The following is an 11,738-nucleotide window of genomic DNA, read 5'->3' as shown; positions in this document are numbered from 1 at the left end:
GGTGAAAATGATAGATACAACCCTACTGATATTTTTGAAATGTCCCTTAGCAGGGGTGATACTTCAACAGCAAAATTCTGGTGGGATATTCAACCACTCTTCTTGGCAGAGTTGGTAGAGTTCATTTCAATTGGTTGGTTTTCTCGCCCTGACCTGACCTGACCTGATTTTTGAGCATAATGCACAAATGTTCAATAAGGCAGCGGCCAGAAGCCTCCATTATCCATTCCAAAACCAGTTGTGATGTGTTTTGGAGATCATTGTCCTGTTGGATCAGACAATAGTGTAAAAGTCGTCCCAGTCGTCTAGCTGTCAAATAAATGACTTTATTTTTGCTTAGACTACCAGCTGCAGTCAATCATGATTCCCAATGAGACGTTAATAGGATAAAAAAGGCATTCTGAACCTTCGGCACCACTTACTACAAAATGTATGTGACTGTATGTACTGTATATACTTGAACCTGTATGTATAACTTTGCCCCTTGTAAGTTAGAGAAAAATCAAAAATCAATTCAAGCTTGTGTACCCAATTCTAGGTTTAGTTTTTTTAAATCATTGAAGAGAACGCGGGCCGCACGGTGGTCTAGTGGTTAGCACCTTGGCCAATGCAGGAACAGCCTGGAGATCGGGAGTTCGATTCTCCCCTGGGCATTTCTGTGTGGAGTTTGCATGTTCTCCCCGTGTGCGCGTGGGTTTTCTCCGGGTACTTCGGCTTCCTCCCACATTCCCAAAAACATGCAGGTGAGGTTAACTGGCGACTCTAAATTGTCCATAGGTATGAATGTGAGTGTGAATGCTTGTTTGTCTATATGTGCCCTGCGATTGGCTGGCGACCAGTTCAGGGTGTACCCCGCCTGTCGCCCGAAGTCAGCTGGGATAGGCTCCAGCATGCCCCCGCGACCCTAATGAGGATGAAGCGGTATAGAAAATGGATGGATGGATGGATGAAGAGAACGCTATAATATACAATCATTCTACCCTGGAAAAATAACCCTTCAAATAAAGCAGGGAGTGCTCAAAATGAATAAACATTCATGCCCATGAAGATCAAGATAATTGCTCAGATTTTCTTGGATTTTTTTTGTGCTCCCTGGAATGTTCGTTTGTTTAGGACTGCTTCCTTTCTAGTACACGGTTGACGACACACCTGGGGTTTATACTGCGAAAGTGGCTCAACAAACCCGGGATTTGTGATCAAGATGCAGCTCAACAAAACCTAAATGCCCCAAACAAAGTTAAACGCTACTGCTACGGTGGTCATCAATTTACTTTGTCATGTCCGGTTCTCGGCTTTGTCCCGAGTGCACGTTCACATGAAAGGGGGCACTTCACGTCATATTATTCTACTGCCTCACAAAAATGAAGCCATCCCAGCCGGAGTATTTTACACAAGATGAGCAAGTAAATATTATGGAGTGTTATGAGGAGTTCAAAGAGATTACTACTGTCAAAACAAACACTGTTGCTGCCAATAAAGCGAGGGAGACCCACTGGCTGAATAATGCTGAGCATGTAAATCCGCAAGTTAACACTGATTATTACACCAACTACACCCTAATAGTGTTTTCATTTATGAACGCTCACCATTGTGCAACTTTGACATATTAACCCTTATACATTTAAAAATAAATAAACTGGAGCAACAAGTGTCTTTTTGTCATTTTTGAAATATGTTTATATTGTTTTCATATTTTACTGCTCTGAATTATAGGATGTTGTTCCTGGTGGTGACCACGAGGTGGCCGTGTTGTGTTTTGTGATGACTTTCTCCTTTGTTACGTTGTTAGACTAAATAAGTGTTTTGTCCAAATTAATATTTCATATTGCATTTTATTGCTGATGCTCGGTTCAAAAAGTGAGCAAATCAAGCCCTCGGCCGAAAACCCATGTCTCTTACAGAGAACTCAGTGAAAGATCAGTGTGATCTTGAAGTAGCCGCCCCCGTTGTAGTTCTTCCCGAATTACTCTTGCTCCCAGGTCCACTGCGTTAAGGTTGGGCATCGTTTGAATTTGAGCGATTCCGGTTCCGATACCTCATTTCGAATCCGGTTCCGGTAGGGTCATAAAAGTTTGCATGGTTTAAATGAGGGTGTTAACTAAAGTTCTAGGTTGAAATGTCTGAATGTCTCCATGATTTTTAAAGCTAGAATTAACGTCAGGTGGTTTGTCTATGAAAAAATACACATTACGTTAGCTGGATATTTGAGTTGGCCACCGCATTTGCAGTATAAAGTATAATTTGTTTGCTGCTTTACTGTTGGCATAAGATGGGAGTAATTTATTGTTTTACTTACCTGACTGATCAAAAACTGGGCACCGTGAATTCGGAGGTGTTTAATCATGTTAGTGGTGCTCCCTCCTTTGCATGATATGACGGACTTGCAAATGTTGCGCCGCGCCGACCGTTAATTTCTTTGTAGAATTTCAGCCAAATTTCCGAGCGCCGTCGTACACTGTCCTTGGTTGACATGGATGAACACGAACGCCTCTTGCCGCTTCTTCTTCATTGGTGTTTGCTGGCTTCTTCTTCATTGGTGTTATGCGGCCATTTTTGTCCGGTCGGCGGGCTGGTCGATCACTAAAAGCAGGAATCAAATTTTTTAAAAAAAGAACGAGAATCGGAACGTTAGTCCCGATTCCCATCGATGCTCGATGCCCAACCCTACACCAGGTTCTCAATAAATGCTGACGCCATCCTCCAATGAGTTACACAGTGAAACAGTGGCGCTTTCACAGCCGATTTGAAGCTGAAAGTCTGGACATAACCTGGTCGGAACCAGGTTATGATTTTAGCCTAAATTACCATGGTGATATAGCTGCTTTCAAAGAGAGCTACCTTCGTAGCACAAGTAAGCCTGGTTTTAGATTCAACAGACCTCACTAACCCACTAAACACATACAGTACACCCCCCTGGAGGTTTGACTTTTTGTACTGTATAAGTGTGGTATGTTGGAAAAGTTGAATAATGATTGCCTAAGGAGGAGGCGTGTTTTGACTTCTTGAGTTCTCAGTCACATATTCCCTTTCATTGTTCCCCTGCAGAGTTCCCTTCCAAAATGTAGGTAAAAAAAGCAACTCCCCCGGATTCCCTGCAGCGTCGCTTCGGAACTTAAACAATTTTATGTAAACAACTGCTTACTTCAAGCTGAATTTCTCACACTTGCTAGTCACTGTTTTAGCTTGACAAGTACAGTGTGTACTGTATGAAGGGCACATCTGTGACCTTTCACGTCAAATGTGTGTGTTTGCGTGCATAAGAAAACACCAGCTTTATTTATAAAAATAAATAAATAACAAAACATAAATGAAGCTAAGCTGCTTTTGTGTCTGACACTAATGAGGCAGAATCCCCCATACTCGTGACAGCCTCTGAGTCTTTAATCAAGACAGTTGTCACTTCAGTGATTGGAGAGTCGCCTTAGCACAGGATGAAGGCGACGACTAGCAAAAATAGGAAGTATACAGCAAAGCCATGAAATGGTTTTACTCATGTATGTTTTCTCATTGCGGAATTGGTGAAACCCCTAATCTGGCTGTGAAGAATCAACTGCACCTCCATCATCTGCTCTGCAGTCTGATGGCTCCCAAAACAAGACGAAATGCAACGTCTCCAATTTTAAACCTATGGTGGATAATAAATGCATTTTATGGCTTTAAAATTTCCTAGTCAATCATACGTATGACACGCTTAAAAGCACTCGAGGCGTCGCTGCTTTCTCCTGAATATTAAAGCTATACTTTCTTCAGTGCACTATTATACTGCGTTTTGATTTGGGGGTTGAACTATTTATCAATACTTTGGACGCAGGGGTGTCAAACTTGTGTTCCTTTGAGGGTCACATCACAGTTCTGGCTGCCCTCGGAGAGCTGCTTGTAACAGTGAATATGCTGTATGTGAATATAAATGTATAATCACTGCTTGATATTATTACACAATTGCCCATGCATTTAATTTACTGTATATATATTTTTTTACTAATAAATTGATGGATAACTTGCTTTGAAATCATAAGTCAAAGTGACACACTGACATTTAAGTAGTTTTTTGTTCACAAAAAAATGCCTGGAAATTTTGTTCCGGAACAGAGGAAGCAATGGCATGCAATACAATTTTTAGAACCAAAATTGAAAGAACAAATGCATAGAATGATGAAGTAATTTAATGACGTACTTTATTTTCGCGGGCCACATAAAATTACACGGCAGCCCATATCTTGCCCCCGAGCCATACGTTGGACACCTGTGCTTTAGTGTGCAGGACATACTTTTTTATGATGGTTCAGTGCTCTAAATGTATACTTGTGTTACATTCATCAGTCCTTTAAAACAGCATAAGACACATTTAGGTTGAAAAGGATTTCAAAATCAACCACAAGTTTTCGTGTTAATTTTTGTGGTTGTAGTTTGCAGTGGTGTCGGTAGATAAGCATCAGCCTTGCCTGCAATACAATGCGATACGATAATTATTGTATTTGTACGATCATTTCACCCTCTGTACAATCAATAATTGTGAAAAATTACATAATGAAAGGTAAGTAGACCCTTTGAATACACGACTATTAGCAAACACAAACAGCATACATCCTGCACTACTCCATTGTCTCACGTGCCTATTTACAGCCAGGTGGGAGCGCTATTTTGCTGGTGGAAAAAGCGTGCACTACTTTTGAAAACAGTGCTTTTACTTTATTTAAAGGTAAAACTGTCTTACAATCTATACCAGAGATCTTCAGTTAAAATTGCGTAAGGTCTGTTTATGCAATTTTTTTTCACAGTGAAGGTCCGAATATCAATTTTACCTTAAATTACATCAAACAGGCTTACATGAATATGAAATGTAATGAAACCCTGCACATCACCCTATTGTTTCAATACAACACAATTATTTGGCACCTAATTTGCATTTAAAAGAAAACGTGACCAAATTTAACATACAGTAAATAATAAAAGGTTTTACTGTACAAACAATGAAATCAAAACAAGACAATACAAAACTGCACTGGTTTCTTTAAAAAAACAAAACAACGCAAAACACAATTAATAAGAAAAGCACAAACAGTACATCCTCTTAAAGTTTCAGATTTTTTGTTACTGTTGCAGCTGATATTGGGATTTGCCTGAATTTGTCACACAATTTCAAGTCAATTCCTGGGTTAATTGTTAATTATGTCCAAGGCAGCCGTGATGTATTTAACCTGTTTGGAAAGAATGAATAGTCGAGGTGCTTATTGATTTGCATAATAGATTTTCACTGAGTCCAGTGCTGGAGGGTTTTAATAACAATGAGAACTCACTCACCTGCATGTGTGAGTGTGTGTTGTTGCTGGAACTCCACTCCACTCTCATAATAATCATTCTCAAGTATTGGTGCACTGTATAATAAGGAGAATAGTGATTCATTGCATGATGACCATGAATGATCGAGTTTATATCGGTATAAAAATAAATAAGGGACACCAAGTTGGCAAGGCCTGCCGACTCGATTGTCTTTTTTTCCCCTTTTTTATTTGTGTGAAAATATTTGTGTACTACTTAACTCAAACCTGATTTTAATTGGGTGCATGTTTTGGAGTAATACAAACACATTGCAAAAAAAATGATTCAAAAATGTATATATATATTTTTTTTTGCATAATAACAAAATTAACAGACTTAATATCTTTCTTTAACAGACCTCTGTCCTGCTTAATTAGGATAAAATCAGTGTCCAGTAGACTATATGTTCACATTAATTAAACAACTTAGACACATAACTCGTGTTTGGAGGACAAGATATAAGACAGCAGAGTTGTTCAATGGCACTTTTAAAAATAGCTGCAATAGCTTCTTGTATTGTGACCTCTGACAAACTAACTCAATGGCTTGGGTTTTTAAAAAGACAAATGTCACTGCGGTAAAAAGTCACATTTGGAGTCCGAAGACCAGAAGCTAGGCTGATAACTCCAGGGTGACCATATTTTCATTACTGAAAACCAGGATACACGGGCCGGCAATGAGATACTCAATCCATCCATCCACCCATCTTCTATGCCGAATATCCTCTTTAGGGTCGCGGGGGTATGCTGAAAGCTTTCCCAGCTGACTTAGGGCAAGAGGCGGGGTACACCCTGGACTGGTTGCCAGCCAATCGCAGGGCACATATAGACAAACAACCATTCACACTCACATTCATACCTATGGACAATTTAGAGTCTCCAATAATCAAACATAATCAAATGATACTCAAGGTTTACTCACACATGCCATGAGAAAATTGTTATATTACAAAATACTATCTTTTACCAAAGACACAATTTCTGAGACAAAAGTCAAAAGAGAAAAAAGTCAACTGACAATGAGTTTGATAGGTGAGCAATTGTTTGGCTTTAGCCTTATGGCAAGCTGTTGCGAAGCTGTTGGACAATGGACATTGACATTTTACAGATTATGTTTGATTCTCACAATAATACGGGACAAAGTGTGTGTCCCTTTTCAGCTCAATACGGGATGCATTCTTTTGTTGCTACATACAAGACTATTCTGTTATGCAAAGGACCGTTGGCAACCCTATCCCTCATGTTGCGTGAGCATCAGCACACTGCCCTTTTCTCAGATGTGTGCAGTGCTTGTTTGAATTTTGCTGCATCAGACATTTTTTTCAAGGGTTTATATTGGATTTTAGTTAGTGTTTAGCTCTTCCGTTCATTGTGTAGCAAAGGCATAGTTACCACTTAAAAGTCAAGTACAGTAGACGCCCCTACAACGTAAATAATCCGTTCCGAGAACCTTTATGTTATAGGGTTTTTATGTTATACGAAGCATAAAATGCATGTAAATAGCCTAATCTGTTCCAGGATCTTCCCAAACTCACCCCTTTGGCCCTTAAAATATTCAAAGTCCACCAAACATGGTGAGAAAATATAAGAAGACGTTAGCATAAACATAGTAGAGTAACATGCCAATATAAAATAAGGTAATAAATAAGATTACTGTAAATGAATAAAACTGAAAAACAAAAACAATCCTACCGTTCACGAGATGTCTTGATCAGGAGCGCAAGTGGAGGCAGGAAGGAGGAGGAGGACTAGCCTGAGTCGAAACGTGACTCAAAGAGTCTACGAGTCAGCTGGTCTCACAGACAAACGCACACGCACTACATGATAATGCTGTGTGCAAAATTTTTATTTGTAACTTAACTTAATTGTTTAAGTTAGTTTCAGGGGGGCTACGAAGAGGAAGGAGGTTGAAGAGAGAAGCCTGTCTCTCACACAAACTCACGTACGTGCTGTATAAGTCAGCCAATGAGATGAGAGCGTAGGCGGTGCCCCGATAATCAGCCAATGAGATGAGAGCAGAGGCGGTGCCCCAAAAATCAGCCAATGAAAGTGTGAAGTGTCAGAAGGCGTCACCAAGTGTTAGTCTGAACTTGCACCGACTTGAGGCATTAATAAAGTTGATTGAAAAAAAAAACAAAAAAACTTGCACCGACTTGACGCTTTACGTTATATGGAATTTCTTCCATAATACGATGCAAAAACTTTACATACATTCTTTACGTTCAGTGGAATTTATGTAAAAGGAGGTTTACGTTATGCGAGGTACTACTGTACAGTGGACGTGGAGATCGAACACAGGCTATTCCAGGTCAATGTTGGACCTCCGATTTGGATTTTGAAACAATTTTCCCATTAGAAAAATAAATAAAAATAGTAATAATCCAATCGTGGGTTAACGTGCCACCATCATATAACGTCTAATACTGTATAGGCAATTTTAGGGACATTTCAAAAATATTTCACAGTTTAAAACCACTGTTAATATCAACAATAAAAATGAAAAATTGCTTTAAAAAAAGTTAACCAAAAGCAAAAACAATAAGATTTTTAGAACAAACGCCGATGCGTGTGGTTAAACTGGAGTCTGCTTAATTTACACTTAATTTAACTGATTTCTGATCGACTCTACATTTTGCTTCTTTCTTCTTCGGTTACCTTTTGCCTCTCGCCTCCAAGTGAGAAAAGCACTTACTGCCAGTGTCCTTCTCTTTTGGATACCCGAAAAACAATTACACTGCTACAATTATTCAGTGTGCCAGCTCAATTTGGATTTAAGCATCAGGATTGAAATGGAGCTTTATTATTGCAGATGTCAATATACGGGCAGGGCCGCACTAGTGGTTAGCATGTTGGCCAACACAGTAACAGGAGATCGGGAAGACCTGGGTTTGATTCTCCCCTGGGCATTTCTGTGTGGAGTTTGTATGTTCTCCCCGTGTGTGCGTGGGTTTTCTTCGGTACTCTGGTTTCTTCCCACATTCCAAAAACATGCATGTGAGGTTAATTGGTGACTCTAAATTGTCCATAGGTATGGATGTGAGTGTGAATGGTTGTTTGTCTATATGTGCCCTGCGATTGGCTGGCAACCAGTCAGCTGGGATAGGCTCCCCGCAACCCTAAAAGAGGAGAAGCGGCAATTGGACTATACGGGCAGATGGTAAATAACACCTCACAAGCTCATGGGGTAGCCAGAGAAGAAAGAGCAGCTACTCTTTTCCTCTTTCGTTGAATAAACATCTATCAGTAAGTGCACATAAATGTAGCATCTTTTTTGTCCATACGCCCTTTTTTTTATTTCTACAGCTGTGAAGTCTTCTGCCAGTAACGTTGCTGTCCTATTTGTCCCTACCGTGTACACCTTCAAATCATCATTGACTGATAAACTGTGAAGTCATTTAAATGAATCTCCATTCAAATGCACTGTGTGGTGTGATTCCAATCCCAAATGAGTGGACTAAATAATTCCCAACGTAACTCTCTCAGAGCAGTGAAGTCTTTGTCTAAAACACTTTCCATTGTCATCACAGTAGAAATTAATTTGTATAAATGGCTCCAGTCACAAGCCGTTAAGCCGCCAAGACCCTTTGCAAACGGGCAAGTTGTACTCCCTTGCTCGGTTATATTTCTACCTGCTGTAATCCAATAAGTGATGTGTGAGCTGTTGTTAAATGGCTGGTGGCACTTCCAATAACCTGTGCCGGCGTTATTTTGTTTACAGCCACCTTTCATCAAATATGAGACACCTTTATTCGTTAAAACGATTAAGATCTGCTGCTATAGGGCTGATAGCACAGTTAATCATGTTCCTCAGATGTTCCACATCTTTGTTTTGCTGTTTTATCCTTTCATGTAACTCACCACATTTGAACATTAAAAATCTCACCTTCTGTTCCTTCACTGTACATGACAACAAATAATAATATATAACTCTTCATGACTCTATTACACCTGTAATTAGGGGTGTCACGGGACACTCAGTTCACTAGACTAGAGTCTACGAGAACAAGATGAGATTTAATCATTACTTATAAGAAAGTACAATGAAGGAATATAAAAATATATAATATATTGCAATCTACTAATTTAATTTCTACTACTTTACACTCTTCCGCACTCTGTGTGTATGCTAGCAGCCCCGCCTCCACCCACCACGACAAAGACACTTTATAACTGACAAAAGGGCTCATTCCGTTCATGCCGTTGTTCTATAGAACAAACAGACAAAGGTGCTGAAACCAATGCACAGAGTGAACTCTCTTCTTGCGTGTTTGGAGGTGGGAGACGAGGAAAACAGACACGCATGCACATGGCAAAATTATGGAGTTAACGTGTGTTGTTAATGAATGATTTTATTATCGTCCCAGGCCTTGTGCCCAACAGACAGCTTTTTTCGGGATGAGAAATCTTGTCACGTTTTAATCTCGCCAGATGTCGTGACACAAGATCTCGTGACACCCCTAGCTGTAAGCCAACTACTGTGGTACATGTTGAAGACAGCTATCTCACCTTCGACCATTAACCGATGAAGCCTGCTAGGATGAGAGATGAAACATCTTCTCAGAAAACAGTCCAGTTGATCTGGAGATTGATTCAATGCCCTGAGAATGTTGTAATATTCTTTAAAACACCCACTTGTGTCTAATCCCTGACCTTGACCCTCAGTTGTTTCCTCGTTCCTTGTTTCCTCACAGCTACAACATGTATTTATTATGAGCTGTGTTATTGGTACCGCCAGGAAGATGTCAGGAAGATGAGAGTTTTCTTGTGTTTTCTTGTGTCAACCAACCCCAAACCCCATCTTTCAGGAAGCCCCTCAATTTCAAAGATGCTTGGCTGTTTTGTTCTCAGTCCAATTTTCTTTTTTATCTGCCCTCTTCTGGAATAAACAAGTGAGGTTTAGCAAAGGAGAACACAACCTACATTGCCTTATACAGCCGCCTTCATCCTGTCAGTGCAACCCTATTCATCTCCACACTCAATGTTAGGTTTTCATGCAAAATAAATGCCTGAAAGTGCCAGCAGCATTCAAGTTATAGCATTGCTGAAAACATGTTGCTTGTGTCCAAGAGGGGGCAGTATGTCATTAATCGTAATCAGTACCAGAGGAAAGGTTTTTTTTCCCAGACTTGCACTGTGGTTTTCATCTCTTATCCACAGTACAGGTATGACATGGGCAAGCTGATTTACAAGTATGACTTGTTTGAGTTCCAATTCCCTCAGGAATACAGTAGTCAAGAGGTGTGGACTCAAGTCATGTGACTTGGACTCGAGTCAGACTGGAGTCACAATTTTGATGACATTGGCCTCCATCCATCCATCCATTTTCCTCCACTTATCCGGGTCCGGGTCGCCAGGGCAGCAGTCTCAGTAGGGAAGTCCAGACTTCCCTGTCCTCGGCCACCTCTTCCACTTCTACCGCGAGGTAGACACGTGATAACACCACTGTTATTTCAGTGTTGGTGTTTACTTGCCCCTGTAAGTATGGAAGTAACACTGAGCTTGCCCGGATGTTGCGAGCTGCAGTTACACTACTCTTTGATGTCCAGTCGCGGGCCACAAGATACGATTTGGTGGGCCTCAAATGGCCCGCGGGCCGCGAGTTTGAGACCCCTGTCTTAGGGTGAGTCCAGACACCCTACAGAGGAAACTAATGAGTCTCATCCCCGAAGCTTCACACTCAGCTGCAAACCGCCCCACTAAAGGTCACAGCCCGAAGAGGCAATCAGGACCACATTGTCTGCAAATAGCAGAGAAGAGATCCTAAGGCCCCCAGCCTAGAAATTCTGTCCATAAAAGTTATGAACAGAATTGGTGACAAAGGGCAGCGTTAGCGGAGGCCAATGTTCACCGGAACTAGGCTCGCTGGTGATGAGTTGGATTAGATGGGGGGGGGGGACTCCAATGTGTATTGACGGTGTGCTGGGAACGTCTGGCAGGGTCTTCTACTGTCTCCCCACACAGTCACACAAAGTCTGACAGTCTTTTAAAAGTTTATTCTGACTTGAACACATCAACAGCAGTGCAATTCCAACACCGTATATGTACTGTATCTCCAACTCACAAAACACGCCTCTATTCCTCCTCGAAACGACACTTCATTATTGTCACTAGACGGCCGCGAGATGCATTCATGGACACTCCAAAAATGTCTTAATTATGTGCATATGTGTGTTCGAAAACAGAAAGACAAAGAAAAACAATAAGTGGATATTCTTATCACTCACTAACCAAACCCATACAAATGTATATGTAACTGTGTTCCGCCATTTATCTTTTTGATCATTTCTGTTTTTGTTCATAGAATACAGAAAAACATGGGCATATTTCACACATACTTGCAAATTGATGATGTGATTAATCATGATTAATTACATGGAAAACTGTGATTACTTTGATTAAAATGTTTAATCATTTGACAGC

This window comes from Dunckerocampus dactyliophorus, chromosome 1, assembly GCF_027744805.1.
Source record: "Dunckerocampus dactyliophorus isolate RoL2022-P2 chromosome 1, RoL_Ddac_1.1, whole genome shotgun sequence".
In the NCBI taxonomy this organism is placed as follows: domain Eukaryota; kingdom Metazoa; phylum Chordata; class Actinopteri; order Syngnathiformes; family Syngnathidae; genus Dunckerocampus; species Dunckerocampus dactyliophorus.
This window is presented reverse-complemented; position numbering follows the sequence as displayed.